Source organism: Monodon monoceros, unplaced genomic scaffold, assembly GCF_005190385.1.
Source record: "Monodon monoceros isolate NGI ecotype Baffin Bay Population unplaced genomic scaffold, NGI_Narwhal_1 Super_Scaffold_12, whole genome shotgun sequence".
In the NCBI taxonomy this organism is placed as follows: Eukaryota; Metazoa; Chordata; class Mammalia; order Artiodactyla; family Monodontidae; genus Monodon; species Monodon monoceros.
Genome location: NW_021703768.1, coordinates 19,072,810 through 19,098,916, shown reverse-complemented (window position 1 = coordinate 19,098,916; position 26,107 = coordinate 19,072,810). Strand labels below are relative to the sequence as shown.

Here is a 26,107-nt window from a genome sequence, read left to right as displayed (position 1 = left end):
TGTCTTTATCATCATGGTATTTTCAATAAATGTAATCTCCACAACCTCAATTTCAATCATGTCAATTCCTGATCACAATCTTACCCATTCTTTCCCTCTAACCATGCAATTCTAGAAAATTCCTCCCACTGAGGACTATTATTCATTTATTTTAATGTCTCTTTACATTTAATCTCTCCCATCCATGGCATTACATTCTTTCTTACCTATCTTAAGTGTTATTGTTGATTGTTATTATCACTGCCTTGCATACAACTTGAAGTTTTTTGCCCTGACCCTGGTTAAATCTATACGTTTACTCCATCCTTATAATCATGACAATGTGATGCATCTGCAGGTTATATAGCACAGACATGCCAGTTTGTCTGCTGTGACTACAAGCTCCAAGTGGTCCCATATGCCGTTTAGCTGTCCCATGAAATTCCCCATGTTCATTCAGTTGACTACTAGCCTAGAGACTCTTTCTTGTATGTTATGCTGTTTCCTCAAACCTCCAATACTTCTCCACACTCTCTCTCAACTGATGTCCTAGTTCAATTTTTATTGAGAAAATACGAACACTCAGAAGAGACTATCTTCCCATCACTTCTACCACTGTCCCCACATCTGTGCACATACACTTGGCCTTCACCCCTGCTACTCTGGGTGAAGACCAACCCCTCCACTCACATATTATTTCCATTCACTTTTGCTTGTTCAAGGACATCTTTCAAGCACAAGCAAGCCCTTTGATCCCTTCCCCTTTCCCATGGTACCAGCAATATCAAATCCTGCCTTAGAGCATCAACTGGTTTATTTAATAGTTGGAATTAATAACATGCTTTTTGTTATTAATCCTGTCTTCAAAAGTTTATTCAACCTACTTCCCAAACCCTAGGGCTAGCACATTCACAGATTCCAGTAAAGTTAGTAGTTAGAATGGCCTTGCCTAAAAGATATTGGTACCTAAGGAAAATCACATAGAGAAAGAGAGAGAGAGACAGAGACAATGACAGAGAAACAGAGAGAGACACTGTAGTTTAGCATTCTTTGGAAATTGAACTAAGATTTTCATTGGTTCCGGTCAAAATCCAAGGTTCCTTCTAAAAGTATCCACCAAAGGCTAGGAGATGAGGAAGTTTATCTTGTCTGTGCAAACCTCAATTGCAGAATTTAAGCCACATCAACAATTATGTCATTGAGTTACCTAGAGCAACCCAAAGTAGGGCAGTCTGATTCCCAGGGCACTCCAACACCATCCCAAGGTCAGTGGTAGGGTGAAAAATTCAGTTTGCCTTTCTTAGTCATGGTCAGAGCTTCCTGAGATTCCTGAAGCAAAGATATGCACAACACATTCAAAGTGTGTGACATAAGATTTTTTTTTTCAAAAAAATGTCACAGATCAATCTGAACTTTCAAGGGAGATGAAAGACTCTAACACCTAAAGAAAGATGACAAGATGTGTATTTTCATGACAAAATATAATTTAAAAACTCTTCAGATACTCCCTCACAAGACGCCAGACATCATTTCTTTTTTTCACCAAAAGCATATTATTGGAGTCATAATTCACATCCAAGGAAACAGAATAGAAAGTCAGTAGAGGATATAACAGTCTACTTTCAATTGTTCTGTCTGTGCTTCCTGGCCTGTTTTTGCTATAGCCACAGGGCACACTCTGTGTATACACTTATCTTATTAATTAACATGAAATAGTGAGAAACTATGCCCAGCAATATAAAAAAGTATCCATGATTACATATAGCTGACCAAACTGATGCTTAGGGTCCTTATATCTAAATGCCGCTGAAGGGATGCAAAAATATACCCAAAAAAGGCTAATCAAAGAAGAACAAAATTGGTTCCAATGGGTAAATACTTGGAACTATTTCTTATAATTGACAGTGTCACTTTACGTGGTGACAGTAGCTTCTAGTAAAATGTAACATATTGCTTTTATTTTTTGATCAAACGTGGCCAGTTGGTCAAAAGAAAATTCCATGGGTTTTGATGGGGAAACACTCAAAGATGGAATTCAAGAGTCACACTCAGAGGCATTCATATCAGTACCAGAGGCACAAGTCATATCATACCAGAGTGTTATTGTCAATTACAATCAGAGGCTTATCTCATTTTCTGTTATTCGCTTAAATGATGAAGAATCTATTTAGTCAAATGTTTCAGAAATACAATGTTTTAGACAAGACTTGAGAGGCAGTTTCCTTTAGAGCCACTCTTGCATATATTCATGAATTTTTTTTTTCAATTATCTTTTTTCACAAAGAAAAAAACTGTAAAATGCATTGTGATTTTCAGGAAGATGACATGTACCCTAAAGCAATGTGAATGTGTCTTCAGGAATATTCAGGATCTGATCCTCCAAACTTCAGGGCTGTAGTCATACTGTAACCTGGGTTTTTTCCTTTGTTTTTACCTTTTTTTTTTCTCTTGGTTTTGATTGTTGTTTGTGTTTTGTTTTCAGTTTCTTCATACCAAGAAAAGGACAACCAGATTCTTGATTAAATTAAACATGTCAAATTCCTCAGGAAGATCTACATTGGCATGCACTATTGTATATGATAGTTCTAACTGATTATCTCAGCCAGGAAAAAGCATTAGTAAACTGTGGCATAGTGAGTAAGAAGTTCTAAATAATATAGTTATTTGTAGCATCACCTGAAAAACTCAGAATAGACAATCTCGGTAAAATCTATGTAAAAAGTGGCTACATTTGAATAATTGTGGGTAGTTAGTATTCAAAGCAAAATTTTCATATCAGCCTCAAACTTGTCACATAAAAGAAGGCTATGAAATCCTTGCATTGTCCAACACCAATATGACTTAAAAGGAGCTATCTTCCAGCTTTGAGAAATAAGCCATGAGAGATAGAATATAGGGTAAGGACAACAGTGGGACAAATTAAAGAATAAAAGTTATTTCTACCAGTTTAAAGTTTGAGACTTGGTAGAAGTTAGAAAGGGTTGCAGGTAGTAAATGAATAGCTAGCAACTGAACACAGAAATTTCATTCCTTGGTACTGTATTCCTGATTCTCCCCCAGTTCACAGGAGCAAAGCACCTGGTGACTGTGGTTGTAACTTTTAGTTTTCCTATCAGAAAGTTTGGATTAATGATACCATTAATGGAGTTATTACAGTCTGAGCAATTGATTGCTTTAAATGGGAAATGTAAGTTACTACAAAGAGGAAGGAGACGGTAGGCTAATTCTTCTCTGACAATCCAAAACTTTTCACTTTCTCCACTGTGGATAGTGTACACAACAAATACATCACAGCTGCTAGTAGCGTATCTTCATGTTCCAACAATCAGCCATAAGTCTTGAATTCTGTAGAAGAGAAACTTTGATTACCCATGTCCACGGTGTTAAAAAAAAAAAAAAAAACTGATCTAAAACCCTACCTAAGACTGTGATAAATGGTCTTATAGAAAACAAGAAATGTTGTGATGGCTAAAAATATATCACAATCTACATGGCTTACAAGATCTCACTTTGAAGCAACACCCCAAACTTATAGAAACAAATTAATAATACAATTGTCAAAGTTAAAAAGCAAAAGATTTGTCGGTATGGGTATCCTAGAAGGATTGCTATATATTCTCTACAGAATCACCAAAGAAATCAGAAGCAACCTAGCTAATTGGAGACCTGGGGAGCATAAGGAAATATAAAAGCTGTCCTCATGTATCTGAAGAGCTGGAAGGAAGACTAGACAACTTAGTTTTGCTCTGGGAGATAAAACAAGACCTATTAGGAAGATTACTCTTGGGAGTAGAAAGAGCTGAGACGGGGTGAGTGTAGGGTTGTAAGTTGGGACAATGTCTCAGTTCAGTGTAATTAATAACTAACTCTGAGAGGGGTTTAATAAAAGTGAATTATATACTGTTGGTATGTACGTGATCTATGTATATCTATATCTATACATCTATCTACAGAGAGAGAGAGTGAGAAGCTTGTTAATGTGTTCAAGCACATGCTGAAGACTGTTTCTCAAAAATCATAAGCAAAATATTCTTGCATTTGGATAGAAGTGTGAGATGCTGTTTGAATTAGGCTACTTGAAATGTCTCTTCCAATCCCCAAATTCTCTAATCTACCAATCATAACATAACTTAGCTGTACTGTAGGAAAAGGGAGAAATTTGATATAGGAAAGATATTAGAGGGATAATTAATAGACTTGAATTGGTAGAGAAAAATATGCTATAAAAGGGGTTTGATAGGAGAATCTAAGCAATATTTTCCATTCCTTTATGCCTTCTGGAAGCATATAAGTGGATTAAATTAAAAAAAGAAAGGAGGATGGAGGTCGAGTGGATTGCAAGTAGTTTTTCGCCACCTGAGGAAAGGATACAGAAACAGCATTTACACTCTTTTTTTGTAACCAGTATCTATATCCACCTATCTAAAGCTGAATGAGTCTTGTAGCTGATAGCATTAAATTTGAAATATATTGCCTAATAACATCTTATTGTCTACCTTTACATGAAAGGTTTCTCCACAAGAGAATTGAACCTTGGACATTATTAAAAACTCTTTGGCTCTGTTTATAAGAAAGATTAGAGATCAGTACATTCATCTGTATGTTCAATAGTCTTTTTGGTGAGCAGATGTAGATTTGGTGACCCATAATTCAGCGTTTCTGGGAAAAAAATACTTTGAGAGACAAGGTTCACCTGAAAATATTCTACACAAGATTTCTCATTCGTCATGTTGCATTTTTCTCTTCCAGTTTAGAAACAGTTTGAGATTTTGCCAACAAGTTAGGTAGTCTGCAGAAATGCAGATAAGTGGGCATTTTAAAATTAGTAAATAGTATAAAAAGGAAAGCCAGCAGTTTTACACAGGGAAAAGCTTTGAGTGGGCTACCTTGTCTCTCCCTGATGGCCCCAAAGTTTCTGAGATGGATTTTGTTCATTTTGAAGCCAGCCAGAACACACAAATAGCAGAACTCCAGTTCACACTACACAGAAGGAAATTTGTCGTAGCAGATTTTCCCCCCTATCGTATCTATAAGAGAAAAAGGAAGTGGCATCACTGAGGTATGAGCGAACAGAAAGGATTGTATTTCTTTTTCATCTGGTGATTGGACTGACCCCAGCGCACTTTGCTGTGACTCACAGAGGCTGCTTTAACTAATTCAAAAAGGAGCTGCATGATGAGCTGGTCATGGCCTCTAACACTTGCTTCTGGCCTCACACAGTTTGGGTTGGAAAGAGCAGAGTCCCTCAGTAGCAAATAAAGGAAGAGAAGAAAATTGCTTTAAGGGGAACTAAGTTAAATTCAAAAAGAGCACATCCACTTTCCTGTAGGAATAAAGTACACAGGTTAGTTTCAGGACCAGATGGAAGAGATGCAAGATCATCCTTGCTAAACTTATCTTGACATTATGACAGTACATATGCTTCCAACCTAACGATGGTTCAATGGACATTTTTTTTTTTTTTACCTTATGACGGTGCAAAAGTGATATTCAGTAGAAACCATACTTCTAAGTTTGAATTTTGATCATATGCAGTAAGATGCTCTGTTGTGTTACTGAGCAGAGGCAGCTTCCAGTCAGCTAGGTGATCACGAGGGCAACAACCCATACACTTACAGCCATTCTGTACCCAGACAACCATTCTACTTTTCACTTTCAGTATAGTATTTAATCAATTACATGAGGTATTCCACACTTTATTATAAAATAAGCTTTGTGTTAGATGATTTTGCCCAATTGTAGGCTAATGTAAGTGTTCTGAGCACATTTAAGGTAGGCTGGGCTAAGCTACGATGTTAGGTGAATTAAATGCATTTTTGACTATGCGTTTATGGGGACCATGCGTTCTGACTTACATTAACCCCATCGTAAGCTGAGGAAGATCGGGATATGGGCTATGCCAACTTTATGTAAATTTATCTTATTTATGATTTTAAGGTTTATAAGAGAATTTAGGATTGGAACACTAAAGCTATATAATTCTGTACTTCTAAAATGTGAAGTATCATGCCTTGTGCCTCTTTAAAGTTCTTTTCTTTATTCCTCACATTGCCCAAGAATAAAGTCCTCAACAAATGCTATTGATCAACTTTATGTCCCTCAAGGACAGACACAGAAGACAGATGACATTTTAATGTTTTTAGAGGAAAAAGACTTTTCTATATGTAACTGCTTCCTAAAATGTGAGCAGCAGATGTAGAATTAGGAAAGATCTGCAGTTTGCAAGCTTTTGCTGCAGAGGAGGTTTTCTTTGCTGAAGCAAATTTGACTATCTAAACTTTCATGATCCTTTTTCTTTGTCTCACTACTATTCCTATTTTTTCCAGTTACTTTCCTACATGTTTTTGGATTGTTGGAAGCTCATAAAAATGAAATAAAATTACAGGAGTGAATACACCACACAACATCAAACTTGTGTCTATACCATCTTAAAATGCCATACTGTCTCTTTGAATGGCTTCTTGTGTCAAGTCACAGAAAAGGCTACCTCGACTTTGAGGATTACTGACAGGTAGTTCCAGAGTTTCTAAAAGTAACTCATGTTCCTCTAAAACTTCAACAATTTTCTGATGGAACTAAAATATCTGACTTTAGAGGCAAGCTACTCTTTTTCAGTCAACACATTTCTATTTGTTGTAATTGCTAAGCAGTTGCATTCCCCCAGGGCTGGGACGTCTGTATGATTTTGCATTATTCATTTTACTTAATGCTTGGACAGGGTTGGTCTCAATAAGTATTTGTTGAATGAATGGATGAAAGAGCAAATGAATGAATGTTTTATACAATATTCCAAACTTTTTTACAGTGTATTATATATGCATCCATAATTATATATTTTAAACAAAATATATCATAATATTACTAAAAGGGAAATGAGAAAAAAAGTAAAATGAATAAAACATGTTCAATGCTTTCTCATTTACTTCTTACAAAATGGGTATGAGGATATTTGCCCTAATGTTGTCATTGGGAGCATCAACATGGGATAGATATAGAAATCTTTCTTTTCTTAAATATTTGAGAGGATGTCATTCAGAATTTCTAATATTAAAACGCTAACTCTGACAATGAGAATGTTTGATCCTCATGTGACAGGATTATAATGATATTTAAATAATGAATATAATGTTAATTAAAATTTTAATACATCAAATGATTCCTCACAAATACTGTTGACTTTTAGATTTATTGTATTTATATATTTATTAGTAAATTATTATGTATTTATTAGTCTGTTTCTCCGTGAATGAAGTCCATCTACAGCAGCTTTTGCGAAGAGCATAGTGACATCTAGTGGTGAAAATAAATACTGCAAATGGCTAAGGTTGAGGGTGCGTGGAAATTTGAGGGTCAATTGTATTGCAATAAATCTGACAATTTTGCTAATAGAAGCTAAGAAGAATTTGCATGAAAGGAGGAAAAATAGGTGGTTTATTAGATAATGGCAAATCTTGAATGGAATTGAAACATTATTAATATGTTTGTTTCTGTGTGCAATAAAAGACATTTTAAATTGTCAAATCTAAAAAACAATTAAGGAATAGAATTACAACTAAACTTTGAATCTTTGAGTCTGGTAACATTCCATTTGAATCTTTTTGTCTGGTAAATAGTATTTTATAAACCGATACACGTTCTAAGTATATAAATGCGATCAAACATTTCAGCCTAAGCCATAGCAAGGGAAATTGAATGTGGAGAAATAGCTCATCTGTGTAAAACATTACTATGTGCAAAATAAAGCCTTAAAATAGATTTATCCCTACATTTGAATATAAAGAAGCTTTGACCAGGTGACAACATTTTTCTTTTTTATTTGTGAATAGTTTGGGTCATATTTTCAATAGAATAGAATTTTGTAACTAAAAATTTGTTTTAATGCAGTTGTTATCAATCCATGTCTTTGTAGTAATTATCATATTGACTTAGTGGCATTTAATCAGGCTTTGAAATTTAAAATGAGCAAACAGGTAATGCTTGCAGTATTGCATTACAATAGGCATAAGTTAAAAATTTTTATTCTCCAACAATCTAACTTAAATGTCTGTAAAATGAGAAGTGTACAGGCTATATGGTAAAGAAACTGATAATCAATGATGAAATAACTAGAATTTAAATTATCCAAAAAAAGTAATTGGGGTTATCATATAATTTCTATCTAAATTAAGATAAGTGACAATATGATGTTATAATTTATACCAAGATATATTCAAATACTTTGTTAAGAAAAATGGATTCTTAGACACAAGGTATGCCTTAGTATAAAATAAACTTATTATAGTATATAGCTAAGAAATTAAAATTACTTTAATCCCAATATACATTTAAATGCATGTAGGAAACTGGAATAAATTTTCCAGTGTGTGACGATTAATAGTGAAATAACAGTTTCTAAATGGTAATTTTATGTGTATTTTAAAAGAAAATAAAACAATTGAAAGTATCCTTTAAATAAAACTGTGTATCAGTGTATTTATTTTTGTACTATATATGAAAAAGCACCTTAAAGGTATTAAAGGAATATTTTCAATAAAAAAGAAACTTTATAACTTTCATCTAGAGCTAAAATGAACAAGTGTTAAAGATTTTATTTTATTTATCTTATTATTAAAGGGAGAACCAGTAAGGTGTTACAACTGGTATAAAGGAGAAATCAAAGGAGCACAAATTTATATGAAGAACAGTAATGTTGAAATGAATTTGAAAATCTGGTTTATCCACAGGACAATAATCAATTGCATTCCAGCAGCCTTAAGTAATCTGTATTTTTATGGACAAGAAATATTTGCATTAATATCTGTTTTCTCTAAATTAACTTCTATTTCTACAGAGTTGTTTAAGTAGCCTAGTCAAAGTCTTCATCCCATAGTCTTACCTTCATATAATTACTGAAGCCTCCAGCATTTCATTGAGAGGTTAGTCAGTAATCTATCTTGCCTATTCCAAAGTCTAATTTTTCCTTGAAAAATAGACTTAGTAGGTTCTTCACATCCAAAGTGAATGATACTTAATAGTTATTACTCAGTGTCTAGCATGGAAAGTAATAACCATCAGTGAGAACTCAGGAAGCTCTAAGAGTATGACAGAAACATTTTGAAATAGTCAAAGAAAGATTAAGATTTTTTACATAATATTCACTTCAGAGCTGCAGTAGCTTGCAAATAAAACTTCAGCCAAAGCACATCCTATTGTATATGTCCCTGCTTTAGTAGTGCAAAAGGAAAAGTCTTCTACTTTTCTAACATGAAGATCATTACACTGATTCATGTGTCAATAATGAAAATATCACTATGATCAGTGACAATCTGCAACAGAATACATAGTAAAATTAAAAATCAAACAGAAGTATTAGTACAATCTCTTATTCATTAACTGCTAAAATTTGAAATATGATTGCCTCTTTCTTTCTAAAAGTAGTCTCCAGACACAGCAATGCAGAATATTAACAAGCTCTTTCCTTTTTTCATTATGGTTGAAAGAGTGGGTTGACATTATAACGGCTTTAGAAAGTTTTATTCATTATTTTTGTTTATTTGTTTCAGTCAATGAAGATTCAAAATATTGGAGTCACATCAAAACCTAAAATAAATCTTTCAGCATGTAACATATAGATAAAATATCAGATTGTGGATCACATTTGACTTGTTTGTTTGTTTTCCACCCCCATTTCGGGGAGTGATAGGTGTTCTAAGCAGACAGTTTAGGTCTTATGGTGGAAACACATTATGTCCTATAAAATGTTCCACCCAAATACAGCTGAGCCAGGATTTAGATCCTCCCAATTAGACATAATCTCCATCTTAAGTTACAACTCCTAAATGTCTCTCTTACAACATATCACTTTTCATCTTGCATTATATTTTCTCCATAGCTGACCTGCAAGCTCTTTGAGAGAAGCTTGGCATTGTTGGAAGAAAGTCCATGTGGGTTGTGTAATTACGTGAATCTATATTTCAGTTTTGTTTTGGCTCTTACTAGCTCTTTGGGCAAATTGTGTAATCTCTCCAAATATCAACTTCTTCGTATGTGAGATATGAATAAAATAAATTTCTCATAAGCTCATGAAATAATTAGATGAGATAATATTTTTAAGCTAATTGACACAAAGGTTTTAAACAGTATATGCAAAAGAAAAAAAAAGAAAAAGCTTTATTTTCAGCAGAGTTTAAAATTCTTTTGAACAAAGTAAAGATTCAATAGATATTTGTTGAATAAATTCCTTAATAATAGACAAAGTGAATTCAGACATCTACGCATTTTTAATTTGGTATTTTATTCTGCCATGTCTTAAGTGAGGCCAAGCATTTGTTACAATGGTGGACCTACTGCAAATTTATTGAGCTAATCTAAACGGTGGCTTGCTTTGTTTTTCTTCATGAAATTAAATAACAGTGAGCCTGATAGCACATCTCTGTTTAGAAAAAATAGGTACTGGATGATATTCCACATATTCAGAAGACTTGGCTTCCATCAAAGAGAGGATGGGTAAAGTTAAGGATTTCCAGAATGATTTGTACTGATCATAGGTGATTTGGCTATTCAACTGGAAGAGCTGATGAAGCAGATTTTGGGTTATGTACAAGAGGAAGAAAGAGTAGCCTTCTTTGACAATGTTTGGCTTCAAGAAAATAATGGGTAAAATGAAAAGCTATCTAAATATGAACCATTACTTCTATTTTAAAAACACAATCACCTTCAAGCCTGTATTTCAACAAAAACAGTCTAAGTTAGAGACATAAATCTATTTTATATTTACCTACCCATTTGCTTTCATTTTCATTCCTGTGATACATAAATATATTAAAAATAACTTAGAGGTAAGTTCAGAAAGTTATAATAAAAATACTGAGTACAATTCTGTTAAATACAATTTCAAAGTCCAATTTCTTTTTTTAATCTAATATTAATGATATTATTAAGGCTTTCTAAAAATCACTATATAGTATTACTTTAAGGAAAAATATTTCAAGAACAAATGAGTTTTGTATGTATAAATTACTTTTTTCAGAAGAAAAGTTTTAAATCCTAAATAATTTATCTTCATTCCTTAGTGACTCAGAAAAACTAAGTACAGTATCTTAGCAAGACTACTTTTAATAGTTTTATATTTCTAACCATGTTGGAATGAGCTTTAAGATTCTTTCCAAAAATCTGAGATAATTTTCAAATAAATCAGAAACTAAATATTAAAATCAAGCTTAGATATTATCTTCTGTGTTTCAAAGACAGTCAAACTTCTGTAGTTTCTCATCATTACATGATGACTAAGAACTGTGAAGTAGGGAGAAAATAAAAGTACAAGGTTTATAAAATATCTAAAATTGTTATCAATAAATGCTGGAGAGGGTGTGGAGAAAAGGGAACCCTCTTGCACTGTGGGTGGGAATGTAAATTGATACAGCCACTATGGAAAACAGTATAGAAATTCCTTAAAAAACTAAAAATAGAATTACCATATGACCCAACAATCCCACTACTGGGCATATACCCAGAGAAAACCATAATTCAAAAAGATACATGCACCCCAATGTTCAAAGTGGCACTATTTACAATAGCCAGGTCATGGAAGCAACCTAAATGCCCATCGACAGATGGATTGATAAAGAAGATGTGGCACATATATACAATGGAATATTACTCAGCCATGAAAAGGAACGAAATTGAGTCATTTCTAGAGACATGGATGGACCTAGAGAGTGTCATGCAGAGTGAAGTAAGTCAGAAAGAGAAAAGCAAATGTCATATATTAATGCATATATGTGGAATCTAGAAAAACAGTACAGATGAACCTGTTTGCAAGGCAGAAATAGAAACACAGACATAGAGAACAAACATATGGACACCAAGGGGGGAAAGTGGGGGTGGGATGAATTGGGAGATTGGGACTGACATATATACACTAAGATGTATAAAATAGATAACTAATGAGAACAGGCTGTATTGCACAGGGAACTCCACTTCGCTGTACAGTAGAAACTAACACAACATTGTAAAACAATTATACCCCAATAAAAAATAAATAAAATAAAAATGTATGTTATTGAACTTCATCCTTTTGCAGGTAAACATATATAGAAGAAGGTAATATGAGGGGGAAAAAAAAACATCAGGAATTAAATTGCCAAGATCTGACCAGTTAAATGAGGGGGAAGGCAAAGACTATTATTGGGATTTTTGAAAAAGACACAATGAGTAACCCCTCTCATGACCTGAATTTTGAAAAAGTTGAGAATGGATACTGGAGGGAAGCATTCGGAGACCAAAAGACACATCCATATCTAGTAAGATTGCTATTGAAGAGTGTAGGTTATAATCTACACGGAGGTTTCCAAATACGAAATCCCAGATTTAGACAGATTTAATCATTAGCAGTGTGAGGCTGGGTCACAAACCTGCCATTATCCCTCCTCCACATGTACCAAGTAGATCAGCTGGAGGAGCAGGAAATTCATTCCCCTACTTGGGGCAGAGAATTGAGTAAAGGTATGGGGTATGGGGTATGGAGCCAGGGCAATGCACAAGGAAACATCAAGTGCAGGATGGGCCTAGAGACCGTCATACAGAGTGAAGTAAGTCAGAAAGAGAAAAACAAATATTGTATAATATCGCTTACATGTGGAATCTAGAACAATGGTGCAGATGAACTTATTTGAAAAGCAGAAATAGAGACACAGACATAGTGAACAAACATATGGATACCAAGGGGAAAAGGGGGGTGGGTGGGATGAACTGGGAGATTGGGATTGACATATATACACTACTATGTATAAAATAAATAACGAATGAAAACCTGCTGTATAGCACAGGGAACTCTACTCAGTGCTCGGTGGTGACCTAAATGGGAAGGAAATCCAAAAAAGAGGGGATATATGTATACGTATAGCTGATTCACTTTGCTGTACAGCAGAAACTAACACAACATTGTAAAGCAGCCATACTCCAATAAAAATGTAAAAAAAAAAAAAAAAAAAAAAAGCAGGAAAGATGTGTTACTCCCCACTCTCCCAACCCTGGATAGTCTTTCCTCAGTAGAATTCTTTCAGGGGTGCCATAAATGAAGTCTTCACATTTTTTACATTTTTTCTGCTACCATTTGTGTGTGTATATGTGTGTGTTTAATGGTGAAAAAAGTGGGCAACCTAGATTAGGAGAAGAAAAACAAAAATAAGGGAGCAGGATGGGGGTTGTGGGGAGAAGAAAGAAAGACTTTGGTTCTTTTAATTAGCAAAAATATGTATTTAAATCTAAAGTGTGTGCTCTATTACTTTATAATAAAAAGTGATTGTCTCCACAGTGTCAATGAATATAACCTTAATTCATACATGAATATTTTTTATTCATCTATCTATTCAATAAATATTTTTGAACATCTAAGAGTGCCAGGTATGGCTGATACTGGGCCCTGAGACAAATACTATTATGTCTAATATAATCATAACACGTCAACAGTAACAAGGATGATTATGTAAGTGTTCTATCTACAAGGAATTCAGTGTTGTGTGCTCCACAAACCATACACCCACATAAATGTAATTATCTTTGTCTCTTATATACTTAGCACAGTGTCTGGCAATTAGGAATTTAAAATAAGTTACACATTCATTGAATGAGTTGGATTCAGGAAGATCATAATTATAGAACAGGTTTATTTTATTTCCTTCACCACCTCCAAACAAGATCCATTGAAATAGTCTTCTTGCCTCTGGATTTAAAACTTGAATATAAAATGTGTCCCTTTTGTGGTTTTCTCAAAGAGTCCAGTTGTCAAACATCATTTTCATCTGATTCAAATCTTCCTTTTGTTCTCAGATCAGGCCTGATTGGAAGCCAGTGGTGGGGATGTAGGAAGAATATCATTAGTTTCTTCTCTCTTCCTTGCCCCACGTAACATACTTCCTCCCCACTACTCATTGGCTGTGATCTCCAGTCCCTCTGAAGTTGGGCTTGTAAAAGGCAGTTTTACAGAAGAGTATAACTGTCGTCTTGATTGATGTTCTCTGGGTATAGCTAACTCAAAGTTCAAAGAATGTCTCTAATTTGTGGAACACGTCTGTGGTTGCTGGGCGGTACCACCCTGGGGACAATGGCTCTGTGCTGTGGCCCAGGCAATGCTTCATTTTGTTAGCACTTGCTTTTACTGGTTTCACTTACACAGTCTCTATCTGTGGGGTTTTCACAGTCTTTAGACATTCTTTTAAAATAAAATCCCTTTCAAAACCACTCAAGAATAGTTCTATTTCAGAACATCCACATCTGGCTCCTACAATGCAGCCTCTCTACCCTGCGGTTAGTGAAGTAGAGCTTCCTCTACCACTGTTCTAGTAGTTCTCTAGTGTTCTACCTCTCACACTAGGTCCCTTTTTTGGTCCTCCCTTCTTTAAAATTTTTCAAGTATGGGTCAAGTGATCCCTCTGAGCCCCAAGGCCCCCAGTATACTAGTCAAGCCTTCCCAAGCTCTCCATAGACCTTCGTTTGGTTTGAGCATCATCGGGAGAGAAGGAGAAGGCTAGAACCCTGCATGGCTTGTCTCTCCAACCTGGCTGCACACCGCAGTTCACCTGGGAGCCTTACACACTGCCAACACCTATGTTCCATGTTCCACCCCCAGAGATTAGAATGTAATGTTTCAGGTGTGGCCTGAGCAACTGAGTGATTCTACTATGTGGTCAAGTTTGACAAAGCTGCTCTAAAGACACCCTTCCTAGTGACACCCCCAAGAATAACCTGGGGAGTGGCTAATGGTCCACTTGAGGTAGACTGGTTTGGGATCACGCTCTGGGCCAACCTTCCATAGATGTTGCAGATCTTTACATGTATGAAGAAATTGACACCTTTAATTCTCAGCCTTGGGACTTCTATCAAAACTCTGAGAAAGCAGAAGTTCTATTTAAAATCCCGTGGTGTTAAGTGTTTGTTGAAGTGATCTGACTGAATGCAGAGCTGATGGGTGGGATTCAGAGTTATGAAAGTCCCTGGGGAAAAAAACAAAGCTGCTTAACAATTTTCTAATCCATTTCCTTTCTGTGTCTCATTTTGTTTTCAATCAAAAAGCATACTATGTCCCTGGTTTTAAATATCATATTTAGCTTACCTACTATCTACTAGAATCAAAAAGTGTCAAAACTGAACGTCTCAAAATCACACAGCTTGAGTCTTAATTTTCTCTTGGAATATCTAGCAGCTGATAATTTTCTTTTTAATATATTTTTGGAAATAGTCTCCGTCTCTCTTGATGTCCTCTGACTTTTATGATTAAAAAGTGTACACAAACTACCCAAACTAATTTCTTTTTGTAAATCTTAGTGTTTTGTTAGTCAATGGATTTTGCAATCGGGGTATTTGAAATAGTTCAATCCACATAATATAGCCATTATATTCCAACAAATTTAATGTAGTTTCAGAAGTTACCAACTTTTCCAAAAGAAAGAAATTTTTAAAAGACTTTTTGAGGCTGAATTAAGTTTGAAAATAAAATAAAATCTGAGTGTGCTACACGTAAGGTTTAATATTTGAACAATTGTATAGCATTTTATATAAAATAATTTTACTTCCATTTTTTAAGCTGAGGAGTGATTGTAATCAAAAGAAAAAAAATTACAGGTTTCCTCTCAAGAAATACCAGTGTAGATGAATATTTTCCATGTAATTTGAATAAACAATGTCAAAGTTAAATTTTTATGCATCTTTAGTTTATATTTTTAAATTATATTTTATTAATTTTCATAAGGAACCTCTCCAACAAGAGCACAAGTTCTGTATGGTTTCAATCATGTTTAATCTTGTTTTGTATCTTCTAACATACCTTATATATAGTAGCTTTTTAATAATAATAAAAAAAGTTAACAATAATATCGTAATATCATTTCATCTAGCAGCCCCTATTTTAGCAATTTAACTTAACCTTAGACAAAATTAAACTAGTGATCAACAATACAGGAATTCTAATAAGTATTTAAATATAAACACTGAGTATGATCTCTAATTTATAGCTGGAGGATGATTTTATTTTTACAGTTTGTATAGCGATTTGATACTTCTACATACTAGGATTTAGATCCTGACTTTATGGAAGAGCTCAGGGTTTTTCTAAGAGCTAGTTAAGATAAATAATGAAATGACCATCAGTGGAGAGAAACAGTTACTATGTCTATCTGTGGTCTTTTTAAGAGAGTAAATTAAATACTTGCTTGGGGGAAGAAGACAACACATATGTTATTTTCATTTATTATAAATCAACTTTGCAAAATAATATATTTTAAACACTACAAGACATTAGGATTTTGTACATAACAAGGCAGAGCCTTTGAGAAATACTCCTCGAGGGCATTTTGGTTCCAGAAACAGAAGTTGCTAACTGGGTTTGTGTTGTTGAGTCCTCTGCTTCCTTTACCCTTTGGGATATAAGTTACTGAGGCCCTGGAAGGGCAAACATGCAGGGCCTATCAATCACCTTTCCCTTAGAGCCAAAGAGGGGATGACTTTGTTGTAGATAAACCTCAGTGGAAGGTTTATGTAATGAGGTTTCTCAGAGTGGTGGAATCTGTCCAGTTTTATTCTATCCCATGTCCCAACATCTTCCTCCTTCTTTTAGTAAAAAATAAAAATAAATTATATATATATATCTATACTCTGTTGGGAACTACCTCTCCTTTACTTTTCTCCACTTTTTGTGCTGTGGGTTCCAGCAGCAGCAGCAGTTCCAGAGATAAAATAGATTTGGTCAATCGGTTGTAAGTTCAGGAATGCCACACAATCCATGAATTCCCATTCTAAAGCTTCTGTTAGAGTTCTCTGTTAAGAAAGGGACATTTTCTTTCTCCTGATGTGACTGAGAGAGAAAAAAAAAAATGTAAACCTGAAGCCACAGGCAGGTTGTCACTGTGTCTGAAAAAAGAGACATTGCAAAGGAAAGCAAAGCCTGGAGATGAAAAGCAAGAATCCTGACGACAGCTTTGGAACCTCTGGATTTGATATGCTTGAAGCCAGAGCACTCCTGATTTCTAGGTTAAGTGAGTCAATAAAGGCCATTTCCCCTTAAGGTAGTGTGAGCTGACTTTCTATCACTGGCAGCCGGAAGAGTTCTGAATAATTGATCTTGGATGCTGTGTCTGCAAGTACATACACATTTTTCACATGGTAACTCATTTATTTTTATTTATTTAGTTTTTAAATTTTATTTTATTTATTTTTATACAGCAGGTTCTTATTAGTTATCTATTTTTTAAACATCTTTATTGGACTATAATTTCTTTACAATGGTGTGTTAGTTTCTGCTTTATAACAAAGTGAATCAGCTATACATATACATATGTCCCCATATCCCCTCCCTCTCCGTCTTCCCCCCACCCTCCCTAACCCACCCCTCTAGGTGGTCACAAAGCACCAAGCTGATCTCCCTGTGCTATGCGGCTGCTTCCCACTAGCTATCTATTTTACATTTGGTAGTGTATATATGTGCATGCCACTGTGAGGTATCACCTCACACCTACTTTCTGGAGGGTTTTTATCATAAATGGGTGTTGACTTTTGTTGAAAGCTTTTCCTGCATCTACTGACATGATCATATGGTTTTTCTCCTTCAATTTGTTAATATGCTGTATCAAATTGATTGATTTGCATATATTAAAGAATCCTTGCATTCCTAGGATAAACCCCACTTGATGATGGTGTATGACCCTTTTAATGTGTTGTTGGACTCTCTTTGCTAGTATTTTGTTGAGGATTTTTGCATCTGTGTTCATCAGTGATATAGGCCTGTAGGTTTCTTTCTTTATGATATCTTTGTCTGGTTTTGTTATCAGGGTGATGGTGGCCTTGTAGAATGAGTTTGGGAGTGTTCCTCCCTCTGCTATATTTTGGAAGAGTTTGAGAAGGATAGGTGTTAGCTCTTCTCTAAATGTTTGATAGAATTCGCCTGTGAAGCCATCTGATCCTGGGCTTTTGTATTTTGGAAGATTTTTAATCACAGTTTTAGTTTCAGTGTTTGTGATTGGTCTGTTTATATTTTCTATTTTTTCCTGGTTCAGGCTAGGAAGGTTGTGCTTTCTAAGAATTTGTCCATTTCTTTCAGGTTGTCCATTTTATTGGCATATAGTTGCCTGTAGTAATCACTCACGATCATTGTATTTCTGCAGTGTCAGTTGTTACTTCTCGTTTTTCATTTCTAATTCTATTGATTTGAGTCTTCTCCCTTTTTTTCTTGATGAGTCTGGTTAATGGTTTATCAATTTGGTTTATCTTTTCAAAGAACCAGCTTTTAATTTTATTGATCTTTGCTATTGTTTCCTTCATTTCTTTTTCATTTATTTCTGATCTGAACTTTATGATTTCTTTCCTTCTGCTAACTTGGGGGTTTTATTGTTCTTGTTTCTCTAACTGCTTTAGGTTAGGTTGTTTATTTGAGATGTTTCTTGTTTCTTGAGGTAGGATTGTATTGCTATTAACTTCCCTCCTAGAACTGCTTTTGCTGCATCCCATAGGTTTTGGGTCATTGTGTTTTCATTGTTATTTGTTTCTAGGTATTTTTTGATTTCCTTTTTGATTTCTTCAGTGATCTATTTGTTATTAAGTAGTGTATTGTATACCTCTGTGTGTCTGTATTCTTTACAGAATTTTTCTGGTAATTCATATCTAGTCTCATAGTGTTGTGGTCGGAAAAGATACTTGATATGATTTCAATTTTCTTAAATTTACCGAGGCTTACTTTGTGACCCAAGGTATGAGCTATCCTGGAGAGTGTTCCATGAGCACTTGAGAAGAGAGTTTATTCTGTTGTTTTTGGATGGAATGTCCTATAAATATCAATTAAGTCTATCTTGTTTAAAGTGTCATTTAAAGCTTGTGCTTCCTTATTTATTTTCATTTTGGATGCACTGTTCACTGGTGAAAATGGGTTGTTAAAGCCACCTACTACAGTTGTGTTACTGTCAATTTCCCCTTTTATGGCTGTTAGTATTTGCCTTATGTATTTCAGTGCTCCTATATTGGGTGCATAAATATTTACAATTGTTTCATCTTCTTGGATTGATCCATTGATCACTATGTAGTGTTCTCTGTCTCTTGTAATAGTTTTTACTTTAAAGTCTATTTTGTCTGATATGAGAATTGCTACTCAAGCTTTCTTTTGATTTCCGTTTTCATGGAGTATCTTTTTCCATCCCCTCACTTTCAGTCTGTATGTGTCCCTAGGTCTGAAGTTGGTCTCTTGTAGACAGCATATATATCGGCCTTGTTTTTGTGTCCATTCAGCCAGTCTATGTCTTTTGGTTGGAGCATTTAATCCATTTACATTTAAGGTAGTTATCGATATGTATGTTCCTATTACCATTTTCTTAATTGTTTTGGGTTTGTTATTGTAGGTCTTTTCCTTATCTTATGTTTCCTGCCTAGAGAAGTTCCTTTAGCATTTGTTGTAAAGCTGGTTTGATGGTGCTGAATTCTCTTAGCTTTTGCTTGTCTGTAAAGGTTTTAATTTCTCTGTTGAATCTGAATGAGATCTTTGCTGGGTAGAGCAATCTCGGTTGTAGGTTTTTCCCTTTCATCACTTTAAATATGCCCTGCCGCTCCCTTCTGGCTTGCAGAGTTTCTGCTGAAAGATCAGCTGTTAACCTTATGGGGATTCCTTGTATTTTATTTGTTGTTTTTCCCTTGCTGCTTTTAATATTTTTTCTTTGTATTTAATTTTTGATAGTTTCATTAATATGTGTCTTGGCATGTTTCTCCTTGAATTTATCCTGTATGGGAATCTCGGTGCTTCCTGGACTTTGTTAACTATTTCCTTTCCAATATTAGGGAAGTTTTCAACTATAATCTCTTCAAATATTTCCTCAGTCCTTTTCTTTTTCTCTTCTTCCTCTGGGACTCCTATAATTTGAATGTTGGTGTGTTTAATGTTGTCCCAGAGATCTCTGAGACTGTCCTCAATTCTTTTCATTCTTTTCTCTTTATTCTGCTCTGCAGTAGTTATTTCTATTGTTTTATCTTCCAGGTCACTTATCCATTCTTCTGCCTCAGTTATTCTGCTATTGATTCCTTCTAGAGAACTTTTAATTTCGTTTATTGTGTTGTTCATCATTGTTTGTTTACTCTTTAGTTCTGCTAGGTCCTTGTTAAACATTTCTTGTATTTTCTCCATTCTATTTCCAAGATTTTGGATCATCTTTACTATCATTAATCTGAATTCTTTTTCAGGTAGACTGCCTATTTCCTCTTCACTTGTTTGGTCCGGTGGGTTTTTACCTTGCTCCCTCTTCTGCAGTGTGCTTCTCTGTCTTCTCATTTTGCTTAACTTACTGCATTTGGGGTCTCCTTTTCGCAGGCTGCTGGTTCATAGTTCCCGTTGTTTTTGGTGTCTGCCCCCAGTGGCTAGGTTGGTGCAGTGGGTTGTGTAGGCTTCCTGGTGGATGGAACTAGAGCTTATATTCTAGTGGATGAGGATGGATCTTGTCTTTCTGGTGGGCAGGACCACAGCCAGTGGTGTGTTTTGGGGTGTCTGTGACCTTATTATGATTTTAGGCAGCCTCTCTGCTAATGGGTGGGATTGTGCTCCTGTCTTGCTAGTTGTTTGGCATAGGGTGTCCAGCACTGTAGCTTGCTGATCATTGGGTGGAACTGGGTCTTAGTGTTGAGATGGAGCTCTCTGGGAGAGCTTTTGCCATTTGATATTACGTGGAGCCGGGAGGTCTCTGGTGGCCCAATGTGCTGAACTCGGCTCTCGCACCTTAGAGGCACAGACCTGATACCTGGCCAGAGTAGCAAGACCCTGTCAACCACACGGCTCAGAAAAAAAGGGAGAAAGAAAGAAAGAAAGAAAAATAAAATAAAGTTATTAAAATAAAAAATAAAAATAAGAAAAGAAAGAAGAGAGCAACCAAACCAAAACACAAATCCACCAATGATAACAAGTGCTAAAAACTATACTAAAACAAACAAACAAACAAATTATAAAAACGGACAGATAGCATCCTAGGACAAAATGGTAAAAGAAAGCTATACAGACAAAATCACACAGAGAAGCATACACATAACACACACACAAAAGGAGAAAAAGGGAAAAAAAAATATATATATATATATATATCATTGTTCCAAAGTCCACCTCCTCAATTTGGGATGATTCGTTGTCTATTCAGGTATTCCACAGATGCAGGGTACATCAAGTTGATGGTGGAGATTTCATCCACTGCTCCTGAGTCTGATGGGAGAAATTTCCCTTTCTCTTTGCTTGCACAGCTCCCGGGATTCAGCTTTGGATTTGGACCCACCTCTGCGTGTAGGTCGCCAGAGGGCGTCTGTTCTTTGCTCAGACAGGACGGGGTTAAAGGAGCCAGTGATTCGGGGACTCTGGCTCACTCAGGCCGGGGGGAGGGAGGGGTAAGGATGCGGGGCGAGCCTGCGGCGGCAGAGGCCGGCATGACGTTGCACCAGCCTGAGGCACTCCGTGCGTTCTCCCGGGGAAGTTGTCCCTGGATCCCGGGACCCTGGCAGTGGCGAGCTGCACAGGCTCCCGCGAGGGGAGGTGTGGATGGTGACCTGTGCTCGCACACAGGCTCCTTGGTGGTGGCAGCAGCAGCCTTAGCATCTTATGCCCGTCTCTGGGGTCCACGCTTTTAGCCGCGGCTCACGCCCGTCTCTGGGGTCCGCGCTGTTAGCCACGGCTCACGCCTGTCTCTGGAGCTCCTTTAAGCAGGGCTCTTAATCCGCTCTCCTGGCGCACCAGGAAACAAAGAGGGATGAACAAGTCTCTCGCCTCTTCAGCAGCTCCAGACTTTTCCCCGGACTCCCTCCCGGCTAGCCGTGGTGCACTAGCCCCTTCAGGCGGTGTTCACGACGCCAACCCCAGTCCTCTCCCTAGAATCTGACCTCGGAAACCCGAGCCTCAACTCCCAGCCCCCACCCGCCCCGGCGGATGAGCAGACAAGCCTCTCGGGCTGGTGAGTGCCGGTCGGCACCGATCCTCTGTGCGGGAATCTCTCCGCTTTGCGCTCCGCACCCCTGTCGCTGTGCTCTCCTCCGTGGCTCCGAAGCTTTCCCGCTCCGCCACCCGCAGTCTCCGCCCACGAAGGGGCTTCTAGTGTGTGGAAACTTTTCCTCCTTCACAGCTCCCTCCCACTGGTGCAGTTCCCGTCCCTATTCTTTTGTCTCTGTTTTTTTCTTTTTTCTTTTGCCCTCCCCAGGCACCTGGGGAGTTTCTTGCCTTTTGGGAGGTCTGAGGTCTTCTGCCAGCATTCAGTGGGTGTTCTGAAGGAGTTGTTCCACGTGTAGTTGTATTTCTGATGTATTTTTGGGGAGGAAGGTGATCTCCACTTCTTACTCTTCCGCCATCTTGAAGGTCTCCCCGGTAACTCATTTAGGTAAGTGGTGACCTGGGTGTTAAATGGGGAATAACTGCTAAACACACCCCTATAGATAGTAATATAGCTGAGAAACATACATTTTCTAAACTGGAACAATCTAATTCTGTGTCAAATAACAGCTATTTTCTGTGACCAAAGATCTCCCATTTGACACCCATAGCATTTGGAATTCCACAACCAATGAAATACCTCTCGAAATGGGTGAAGGAAAAGATATTTAAGGTAATGATTCCTAGGTTCCAGTCTATGATGATGTTATCACCAATGAGTGACAAGATGGGAAAATATCAGGACAAAGTCATGCTTTATTTTTCTTCCTTTAGTTAAATTATCTTTATTCTGAGATTCTCTCTCCTCTGTTTTTTTCCCCTTATAAATGTCTCTAAGGAAATGAACGTACAATTTGTACTGTATTTCTGTAATGTTTATTTTGCTTTGTTGGCTGTCCATATTCCCTAGAATAAAATATGGACAATGATTTACTGACTCCAAGTTTTATTAGTATTATTGTTGTCATTGTTGTATGAAGATGATGAAATGATACTAGTTTGAGAAATCTCAAAGTATAGGAACCAGTGTTTTATTGCAGCTAAATATTCTCTTCTTGATTATAATTGCAGTGTGTGACAACTCATTACATCTTTCACTACTGGACAGTGAAAAATTGTGGGAAAAACATAAAGTTTACAAACTTGTTTTTTCTTGTTTTCCTGGAGATAGTTCAAATATACCTGTATACTCCACAGCATTGGTTAATGCCCGGGGTTTTGGGTAGCCTCCATCCTGGTGTATATTCTATGGGGCATGAAATAATTGGGTTAAACACAAGCACAAGTGTGATACAATCACAGTGGTATGGATAAAGTTTTCAAAGTTGTGAATAATCATTACTGGAGTTATGACACATCCCAGAATCAATGGACAAACACAAGAAGGGAAGATATTGGAATAATCCAATAACAATTGGAAAGGTTTCTTTAGAAACTTGGGTAGTGATGATGTTCAGACAGATGTAACCTAAGTTACTGGAAAATAGAAAGAGAGATTTTCTTTATTGTTTTTATGTGGTCTGTTTGTTTCAAGAGCTCTTCGAAACTATTAAATCAGAGAAATCTTAGTAAAACTCAAACAAATACGTTCTCTTTTTCACCATCCTCATTTATCCCCTGCTCCTAACTTGAGGAAGATCTCACAAGCGTCACATGAAGCAAGCAAACAACAAACCTACTCTCACTGTCTGATTTCAGAAGCATTAAGGAACTATAACAGCCTTTTCTGGGGATTTATTGATGATAAAGGAAGAGGTCAGAGTAACATTGTTTGGAAGATTAGCTTCCCTTCCTGTATTCATGTCGTTTGTTATGGGCTTTTGTCTGTCCCTATACTATAGGCAGAAGGTGTTTCTCTGCTCCTTGTTTGGGGGCGTGACAATGTGACTTGCTTTGGTCTCTTTGTATGTTGAGAGATATGACACAAACAGACACTTGACATGTGCATGCACAGGTTTTTTGGTTTTGTTTTGTTTTGTTAATGCTCTATAAATGCCATGAGGAGAGCTTCTGCCAGATACCTCTTTATAACATTAAGTTGGGTCCCAGAATAAAAAGTCCTCAGCCCAACCCACATGGGGCAGCCAAGCACAGCTGGACCCCCAGATTAAAACAGAGTCACTAAGAACAGCTCAGCTTAAATCAGCAGGACCATGAGCATAAGAAGAATTGCTTTTTGTAGTTTGCACATGAGTTTGGGGGTATTTATTACATAGCATTTTATTGTGAAATAACTGTTACAATTGTTATCACAGAACATCCTAAGAATTTTCCTTTAAACACTGTCTCTCTGCAAATTCTCAATTGCTCTGACAGATATACTAACCTACCTCCTCTTTCCCTATTTATCTATGCTATGATTTTATTCTTCTATTCAACTATCCATTAAGTGAAATAACCGAGAGGAGAGCACTTTCTGCTTTGCAGATTTGTACCACTACTTTCTTTTAACACAAATACTACAGGGCCCCCACTGAGAAACACAAAGAAAGAAATAATCCATATTCTCAAGTCAAGGGAGGGGATAGGTAATACTTACACTTTTCACTTCACTGGAACAGTTACAACCCCTGGGGCACTCTTCTGAGCTTATGACATGGATAAACTTGCTTGATTCAAACTCATTTTTATACAGTTTTATAACAGTGAAAACAGAGTCTTGGTAAAGAGGTGATATTATTCTGAGAACCTAAAGTATTTGGGTAGAATATGTCTGGGCAGATAATTTTCCATTTTCTAGAAGAAGGCAGACACTAGAATCTGTTGCAGAAATGTGAAAATAAAATTCCACACCGAGAAGAGCAGCAGAAATTTTATTCTGGATCACATTTCTACCAATATCCTACCCTAGAGGCTTTGGGTAGTCCTAAGATTTTGGTAAGGAAGCATGCAAGTGGGTCTTCTTTGATTACCACCTGGGATAGAGCTGGGGTAGGGACTCCCAGATACAGAGTAATCATATTTTACTTCCAACTTTAAATTGGTTGCAGCAAGCATATGCTTTTTGGAAGCTATTTCCATCAAGCTCACATTGCCTGATACAGATTATCCCAGTGCCCACCTGCAGTCCCCTCCCTTTGCCAACACAGAAGCAAATGATATTTCATGTGCTTGCTTTGCAGTTTCACATACAGACTCCACTTCAGTCTCACCCGGTGCTCTCAAGCTTAGTGAGAAAATCATGCCACTCTTGTCCTCTTTCCTTTCCTATCTGGGTCACTGGCTTTGTGCTGTCATATCTTTCTCTGTGTCTTCCTCCAACTCCCACCTGCCCACACCCCAAACACAAGAGGACTTTGGCAGAAGGGTTTTCAGTTTAACTTTACGCTATTTTTTAAAAACTTTTCATTCCCTTTATCACCTTCTGACTGGCAGCTACGTGCAGATCTGTGGCACTTCAGATTTTCTAGTGCAGAGTGAGGTACTGTTAGAGTTTATATGATCAGTCTCCCCAATAAAAAAACCAGTCCCAAAGTAGGTTCTTTCTCCATAAGACTGAGGTTGTCTTTCATAATAGCCAGCTTATCACATTCACTGCTGACTTTCACAGGAGCTGGGCTCTCTTTAGCCAAAACCATCATTTCTTACTTTATATTTGTGAATAATGACAGGGGGCAGCTGGAGAGAGTACGGGCTCAGAGGAAACCAGATTGCTGCTAAGTGTTGCATCAGGTGTTGAAGGAAAACATGGGGCTCACCTGTGAACTAAAACAGTGTCAGCCTTCAAAGTTCTTATCAGTTGCCTAAACTCTGTGATTTAAGAAACACAATAAAAATGAATATCTCCTTTTGGGAGTTGAAGGAGAAAGCAAAGACCAGCCTAAAGGTTTATGCTCTGTAAATCATGCACGACAACAGAGTCAGGAAGTGACTCATTTGTGATTATTATTCAGCACCTCTTAACACCTCTCCTTCCCGGGAGAGTGAGGTGATGGGAAGAACTTCAGAGTTGTCTGTTTCTCTCCTTTCAGCGTCTATTTATTATTCTGTAGCTAATAAGGTGTTGCTATCTTCTTAAGTATGTGTCAAAACCTCATTATGTTGAACATAGAGCATTACAAACTTCAGTGTTTGCTAAAGATATAAAAGCAGAAGTCTGCTCAATGAATATGTGTGGCAAAAACACTAACAGGAACGGCCGGACTAATGAAAAACGCTAACCTGCCTGCTTCACGCAATTATATGCACATCTGGAAAATATTCTATTTCAAGAAATTAATCTAT

General features: G+C 36.6%; 1 protein-coding gene across 2 annotated transcripts in view; it reads left to right on the top strand.

Annotated features, from left to right (window-relative positions):
* LOC114892337 (cadherin-12) overlaps positions 1 to 26,107 on the top strand; it is a 990,049-nt gene that overhangs the window by 834,440 nt on the left and 129,502 nt on the right. The gene's annotated exons all lie outside the window — the stretch shown is intronic.